At 31.2% G+C, this 8530-nt stretch overlaps 1 pseudogene; it reads left to right on the forward strand.

Moving 5' to 3' along the window:
• Positions 1-1584: 1584 nt before the first annotated feature.
• Positions 1585-2304, forward strand: LOC137235034 (uncharacterized; annotated as a pseudogene).
• Positions 2305-8530: the final 6226 nt, after the last annotated feature.

Below are 8530 nucleotides of genomic sequence, written 5' to 3' on the forward strand. Positions count from 1 at the left end.
TATAAAATGGAAACGGGAATATAATTAAATAGCATGTATTCTTCTCCCTGTCCCTATTCTCTCCATAGACTGCTTACACTCTAACACGCATTTAGATGCTGTGCTATGCGAGATTGCCTTAATTTCTGCTTGACTGTCAGTATAAAAGTTAACACGGTTGCAGCTTAAGCTATTCTCTTCCATTGTTTCTACTGACCCTACTTCTTCCACTACTTTGGTACCATCTTTGCACACATGTTTCGCCTTGTCCGCCATTTGAGCACCCCTGCGCCAACCGTGCAGCTCTATTGTGGCCTTAAGATCTCCCTCGAAGCGCGGATAGGGGATTCTCTTTTTTCTTGTCCTTCTTCAGTATTATTCCACTTTGTATGCCGCTTATTATTTTCTGTCTGTTATTACGTTAATGGATGTTCAATTATGTCCCTTCAATGTTGTGTACTGTGAACGCTTTTGCTTAATATGTAGGCTCCATTTTTATCCCGTTGGGTTTTGATTCCGTCACTCTCAGTAATTGGGCACGTCTATATAAATTACCACCTTATTTTTCGAAAACAGCGCTCTCAGGAACTGGGCACGTCTATATAAATTACCACCTTATTTTTCGAAACCGTCGCTATCAGGGACTGGTAATGTTGATGTCCTTTATTGGTTGCGATTGTCAAGTGGCAGGATCGCCATGTGAAATAGATTAATTTATTTATTTGGGTGGAGGCACCATTAAGTGCCGAATACCCCTAAATGATTAAACAAGATTATTTAAGGAGGTGGCACCCTTGAGTGCCGAATACCGAATCTTCGTAATTAATAAAAACTTCAGCGTATTTATACATAATTCTTATGCGCTACTTAGTTACTACATAAACAAATACATATTTACTCTAATTCTTACATCCTTACTAAGTCTAACAAAATAACAAAAGTCATGTAGCTCAGCGTATGCATACACATTCGTACACACATTCATAAGTTGCTTCAATGCACTTGCTGAAAGCGTGTGAAAATGTTGGAGTAGAGGAATACGCGGTGTCAACAAATTCTTAGTTACAGACTAAACAACTTAGACACCGCGGGTGTTGTGTGTGTAGATATGTATGCATTCACTTTGTATACATTACAAGTAGGGATGGCAAGATTAATCGCAAAGATTGAAATAATCGATTAATTTTGGCCAATTAATGATTTAATTGTATCGTAGACTTTCTTTCAATTAATTGCAATTTTAATCGATTAATTGACAAAATAATCGTTTTTACCCACATGTTTTTCTGTGCTTGGCAGCATTGTTTCTTTGTTTTTTCACTAAGATTCTTGTTCACTAACATTGCGCAAAATAGCTCCTATCAAAAATAAAGCGTGGAAATATTTTAATAAAGAAAAAACAACCTGGTTGTGTGTAGTTTTGGCAAGAAAAAGTTAAAATTTTCAAACAACACATCAAACATGTTCCAGCATTTAAAATTGAAACATGCAGCTGAAGTTGATAAGTTTAAGGTAAAATAAAATAGTTAATTTCCTTCAAAGAATGGGTGCGTAATGCATTATTGATGCATTATTGATGAAAATAGTGTGGATACTGTGGTCGATATGACAAATGAATGCGAAGGTAGCACAGATGAAATGCAGAGTAGTAGCGCCAGTCAGCCAAGTAGCCGGCCAAGTCAGTTGAGTAGCACCGCCAGTCAACCATTAATTTTAAAAGCATTTACCAACATTCAAAGATATTCCTCTGGAACGAAAAACAAGAAAATTACACATGGAATCATACACATGATCGTCAAAGATAATTTGCCGTTTACGTTTTTCGAAGGTAGGTTTTGTGTTCATTAATTATTCTATTATTTTATTCTAAGAAATTTAACTTTTATTAAAGGTGCTGGCTTCTTACACTTTATGAAGCAAAATTTCCCACTTTACAAAGTGCCAACAAGGAACACGATAAAGGCTAAAATTGATAAACTGTATGAAGAGGAAAAAAAAATGTGTGTCATTGCTTTCAAATCTGCATTGTGTAACACTGACCACTGATATATGGACTAATATAGACATGAAAAGCATGTTGGGAATAACCGTTCATGGGTTGCTTGAAACAAAGCCATTTAATGGAACAATTGGTGTGTATGAATTGAGTGAGTCCCATACAGCTTCTCATATATCTGAGATTTTGTCCGATGCAATGAAAAAATTTTTCTCTTGAGGAAGATAACGTTAAGGCTGTTGTCACAGACAATGCAAGAAATATTGTCAGTGCAATCTATGAAAAATTCGGAAAAAAGCGTCATATTCCATGTTTCGCCCATACGCTGAATTTGGTTTGTTCGAATTCATTAGCTATTTCTGCTGTACAAGGCATTATTTTAAAATGCAAAACAATTGTGAAATAATTCAAACGCAGCGTTAAAGCCAATGACGACATACGAAAGGTGCAAGCAGCCGCTGGCGTACCAGAGGGTAAATTTTTGAAATTTTTACTAGATGTAAATACGCGCTGGAATTCCACGTATTATATGATAGAGCGATTCATCAAACTTAGCGCCTACGTCAGCCAAATTTTGTTAAATTATCCGGATTCTCCGCCCATGATAACTTCAAGAGAAAAGGATGAACTAATGGAAATATGTACAATTTTAAGACCTTTAGAGGCCATGACAGTGCAGATAAGTGGCGAACGACATGGAACTCTCAGCCAAATAATACCTCTAGTTCATTGCGGTCATGAACAAATTTCGAAAATTCACCCATGTCAACCAGCAGCACAAAAACTGAAACAAGAAATTTTAAAGCAATTTGATAAAAGATTTGCGACCACAGAATAGTCTTTTCTCTTAGCTGCATCCACTATCTTGGATCCAAGATTTAAAAGGGTTAATTTTAAGGATCCGGTGGCTTTGGCGTCGGTATTAAGATACATTCGTGCTGAAATAACCAAAAAAGATGTCAATATGGAAACAGAAAGTGAGTCATCGGTGGAATCAGAACATGATTTTGACTTATGGGCTCCACACAAAACTCTCGCGCACAAAAAAAAGAGAGCATGTGACGATGTGCAACCTCAAGACGAGCTCAATTTTTATTTAACCTCCCAAGTTTTGCCACTTAAATCGAACGTAGTAGATGCTTGGGATGACATGAAAACAGTTTATGCCAAGCTCTATGAAGTCTCTAAAAATTATTGCCACTTGATTGGAACATCAGTGCCTGCGGATCGGTTGCTTTCCAAGGCTGGATCCACCGCAACATTAAAAAGAAACCGACTAACAACTAAACGGCTGTCAAAACTATTATTTCTACAAACTTGGCTAAATAAAAGAATTTGTCCAAGCAAATTGTTTTTAATTATATTAATGCATTGTCGTAGCTTTTTTAACAGAAGACTCAATTGTTTTATCATTATATTTTATAAATAGGCAATTAATCGATTAATTCTTATTAATTGCAATTAATTGCAAGCAATTATTTTACTTTTTCAATTAATCATATAATTAATTAAGCCATTATTTTTATTTTGTTTGCCATCTCTAATTACAAGGGGTCGAATCTGACCCTCTCGCCTGCCTGGTTTTGTCGACCACTGCAGTCACTGTCATTGCTACTCGTTATAATTGCATTGTAATGTGAATACCGTTGCTATTTTACTTCCGCTCCTTAATTTCTTAATCCCGTTTTTTCCATTGAAAACCTGTAGAAATAGAAACTTTATTAAAAGATTCTTATGTAAAAACTACTAAAGAATTTATTTAATAATTTGGGAAAAATTTAAACAACGTGACATCAGGACGGACAAGGCGACAGCTGTTTCGATTATACCTTGTAAATCTCTTCAAAGCCTTTTCTCCCGGGAGTGGGAGTCGAACTCGCACTCCTACGATAGTTGAAATGGTTGTAAACGCATTCAGCTACGTCATGCCTGTTGTAAAGTTCTTCCCAATTGCCTTCTTTTTGCATATTTTAATCTTTTACACATTGCATACTTCGTATGCAATTATGTGTTAAAGCTATGCTTGGTACGGCGGTTTTCAAAGAAACGTTGTTTAAATTTTTACCAAATTATTAAATAAATTATAAAATTGCTCCAAATAAATGTTTTCATACATTTGAAAAAGCAATATGGGCAATCCCCGATTATTAAAATCTACTAAAGAATATTTGGAAATATATTTACCTTAATTTTCGCACAAACAATGGAATTTTTATTGATAAATACATTTTATTTCATTTACGTAAAATTTTGTATTTATTAGTGACAGCTGTCTTATTTACTTTAGGATTTTTTCACATACTTTTAAGTGCAGGTGAAATTTGGAAAATATCCCATAACTGTGCGCTGGTGTTGGTATTTTCTAGATAAATATGAGATTGTGTTGTAATTCGAAGTGAAATTGGCAAAAAGCGGTTAGCGTTGGTTGGCAGGGTATAAACTACAAATACCCTACCAACCATGAGTGGATAAAAACTTGGGTAATCATATACTGACGCTGCCCAAAAAATTGGATAATAAGTTGGATAATTTTGTCGGCGAGGCGCCGATATTATCCATGGTGAAATGGGATATTTCGTGTACGTGTGAGCTGTCAGTCGGCAACTACTGCATACTTTTAGGTGCAAATGACAGCTTTGAACGTCAATGTGCAGTGCTGCCAGACCGTCCTTTAAAAGATCCAAAAACCGCTTTCCTAATACCCAAATATCCCACATGCTCCAAAATTTTCCATAAAAATGCTCCAAATTTTTGATTGAATTTTTTATTTACAAAAAATTTCCAACAATATGTTCCATACTTTTTATAATTTTTTTTTATTTACAAATTTCATATAAATTTTATATAATTTATATTTTAAATAAAAAAAAATGTAAATACAATAATAATAGAATAAAATGAACTAAAATTGAAAACGATAAAAAATAACATAAAATAAAATAAATAAAGTAAATTGAAACAAAATAAAATAAATCAAAACAAAATTTTATTAAAGTAAATAATTAAAAGTAAAATAAAATAAAATAAATAAAATAAAATAAATAAAGTAAAAAAATAATTTGGAATGAAACTAAAGAAAATGAAATGGAATAAAATTAAATAAAGTGATTTGGCATAACAAGAATTGAGTGGAACGAATTAAAAGAAAAATAAATTTCAATGAAATGAAAGGGAATGAAGTGAGATGAGACGAAATAAAATGAAACGGAAAAGAATTAACTGAAACGAAAAAATTTGAAACTATTTGAAATGAAACGGAATGAAATGAAATAGAATAAAGTGAAATGATTCGGAAAAGAAACAAACATGAAACTATATGAAGAGAAATGAATGGTATAAAATTAAATGAACAAAATATAAATCATATGTAAATGAAAAGAAATAAAGTGGAATAATATGAAACTATATAAAATGAAACTAAATAAAATAGATTTTAAAGTGAAACGAGATGAAGTGAATGTAATTAATTGAAATTAAATAAGATAAAATGAAAGGACATGACATTAAATGAAATTAAACGAAATGAATGGAATGCATTGAAATAAAATAGAACAAAATGAAGTAGAATGCTATGTATTAAATGAAATAAAATAGGAGAAAGTGAAATTATATGAAATGAAATTAAAGGAAGTGAAGTGGAACAACGCGAAACGAAACGGAAACGACATGAAGCGAAATAAAATGAAATGATACAAAATGAAAAAAATGGAACGAAATGAAGCGAATTGAAATGAAATAAAAATAAATGAACAAAAAATGTAACGAAACGAGATGCAACAATACTAAATTAAATGAGTAATTAAAGGAAACGAAAAAAATGAAATGAAAAAAGTGAAAAAGAAATAAACTTAAATGAAAAGGAATGAAATAAGATGTAGTGAAACAAAATGGAATGGAATGATATATAATGAAACAAAAAGTAAAGAATAAATTTGGAATGGAAAGCAATGAAACGATATGTAATACAAAGAAATTAATAAAAATAAAATGAAATGAAACGAAATAACGTGAAACAAAACGAAATCAAGTGGAATGAAATTAAATGAAATAGATATAAAGTAATATGAAACAAAATGAAATAAAGGAAAATAAAGTAGAATAAAATAAAATAAAACCAAACGAAATTTAATTAAAAAAAATAAAATTAAACGAAATTTAAATTTAACACATTTAAATAAAATGGAACGAAACGAAATGAAATTGAGTGAAACGAAATGAAATGGAGTGAAAAGAAATGAAATAAAACGAAATATATTGAAACGAATTTAAACTTAATGAAATAATATGAAACTAAGTAGAGCATAACGCAACGAAATAAATTGAAATGAAAAGGAACAAAATGAAATTATAAAAAAAAATAAATAAATGAAAAGGAACGGAATGATATAAAAAGAAATGAAAAAATACATAAATCATATGGAAATGAAAAGAAATAAAACGAAATAATATGAAACTAAACGGTATAAAATGGAGTGATATGGAAAAGAAACAAAGCAATTTGAAACTATATGAAAAGGAACCGAATGATATGAAATGAAATGAAAAAATAAAAATCGTTTGAAAATGAAAAGAAATAAAACGAAATAATATGGAACTATATGAAATGAAACTAAATAAAATAGAATATTATGAAGTGAAACGAAATGAAATGGAATAAAATGCTAGAAATTAATTGAAATTAAATAAGATAACATGAAATGACATGAACTTAAGTGAAATGAAACGAAATAAAATGAAACCATTTGAAATGAAACTAAATGAAATAGATTGTTAATAAGTGAAACGAAATGAAATGGAATGAAATGAAAGGAATTAATTGAAATCAAATAGGATAAAATGAAATAACATGGTATTAAATGAAATGAATCGAAATAAAATGGAATGAATTGAAATAAAAGGAAACAAAGTTCAATTAAGTGGAATGCAATGAAATAAAATAGAACAAAATGAGGAAAAATGCAAATGAAATAGGAAATATAAATGTATGTTTGTTTAATGGTGTGTTAAGTTTATACTTATATTTAAGAATTCATGACCTTAACACCGGCTTATAATACTTTAATTTCAATTATTATGTTTTCTAAGAGAAACTGAAAAGAAGGAAACATTTACTGGCATATTGCGATGGACCTATTTCGAAAACCGCCAACGTAATCATCATCAGGCAATTCTGTAATGTTACCAAAGGTTTCACCGGGATTCGAACCGTGAATCACATGGTGAAACTGCAGTAGCCTTTAACCACTAGGCCATCCTGCTGGTATTTGTTTTTATGCTTAATTCAGTTTTTCTCATTTCTACACTAACAACACAATTGAGACATTTTGTCTCTATATTGATTTGTGTGCCATGTAAATTATATGAAATGAAATTAGGGGAAATGTAATGGAACAACGTGAAACGATATGGAAATAACATGAAACGAAAGCAAATTAAATGAGACAAAATGAAACGAAATGGAACAAAACGAAACGGAGTGAAATGAAATAAAACTAAACGAACAAAAAATATAACGAAATGAGATGCAACAAAATTAAAATAAATGAAGTAATATAAGGAGTAATGAAAGGAAACGAAACAAGATTCAACGAAATTAAAAGTATAGAAGTTAAATGAAATGAAATGGAATAAAATTAAACGAAATAGAATAAAATAAAATAAATCTACCACAATTTAATAAAGCCCAAATAAATAGCAATAGAGCGAGACCTGTCTACTGGACCATAGGCGTGTTCAAATGATGATTGCCTTCAATCCTCTCGTGTACCGATTGGTCAATAACTTGTTACAAATAAATAATAAAATTATACATATAATTTCCATTACATATGTTTGCCAACAGAAACATGGTTGCAATTTCGCATGTTTGTGCATACACTATTGTGGTGGGCGCTTAAAAATCTTTCTGAACTTACCCACCCAAATGGCATCGTTTTGGTGAAACCAAAAGTGCAACTCTCCACATAGTGTATATGCATAACATTTCTTTTTGTACACAACTAATCTGCATAAGAACTTACATGTAGTCACCACGTTATCCTAAGTCCGCAGCCTGCAAGGGTTTGACTCAGTGCCATGAGCCCGAAACATCCATTATATGCAGCATTCCAATGAATGGATTTCAAATGAAAAATCTGTGAAAATTTAAAATTTATCATAAAAAAACAATTATTGTAGGATTACTCACCATCATTTGCAACCGATTTCCACAATTCACCTCCGCAAAATGCAGAAAAATAAAATAATTACGACAGCTGATTTATTTCCCTGTTTAACATGCTTTTTACAATTGTTCTCTTCATATTTTTAGGCGCATAAGAATATTGGAAAATATCCCATGGTTATGTGATGGTGATAGCATTTTTTTTATAAAAATGTGTGATGGTGTTGGAATTCGAGGTGAAAATGGCAAAAAGCGGTTAGCGTTGGTTGGCAGGGCACTTTGTTGAATACACTTTTCTCACAAACGTGTTACCGGAAATAAATATTTAACACATTTCATTAACAAGTACATGAGGACATTTCTCTGAGTCTAGAAAACAAAAAAAAAATATT

This window comes from Eurosta solidaginis, chromosome X (assembly GCF_040869045.1).
Source record: "Eurosta solidaginis isolate ZX-2024a chromosome X, ASM4086904v1, whole genome shotgun sequence".
In the NCBI taxonomy this organism is placed as follows: domain Eukaryota; kingdom Metazoa; phylum Arthropoda; class Insecta; order Diptera; family Tephritidae; genus Eurosta; species Eurosta solidaginis.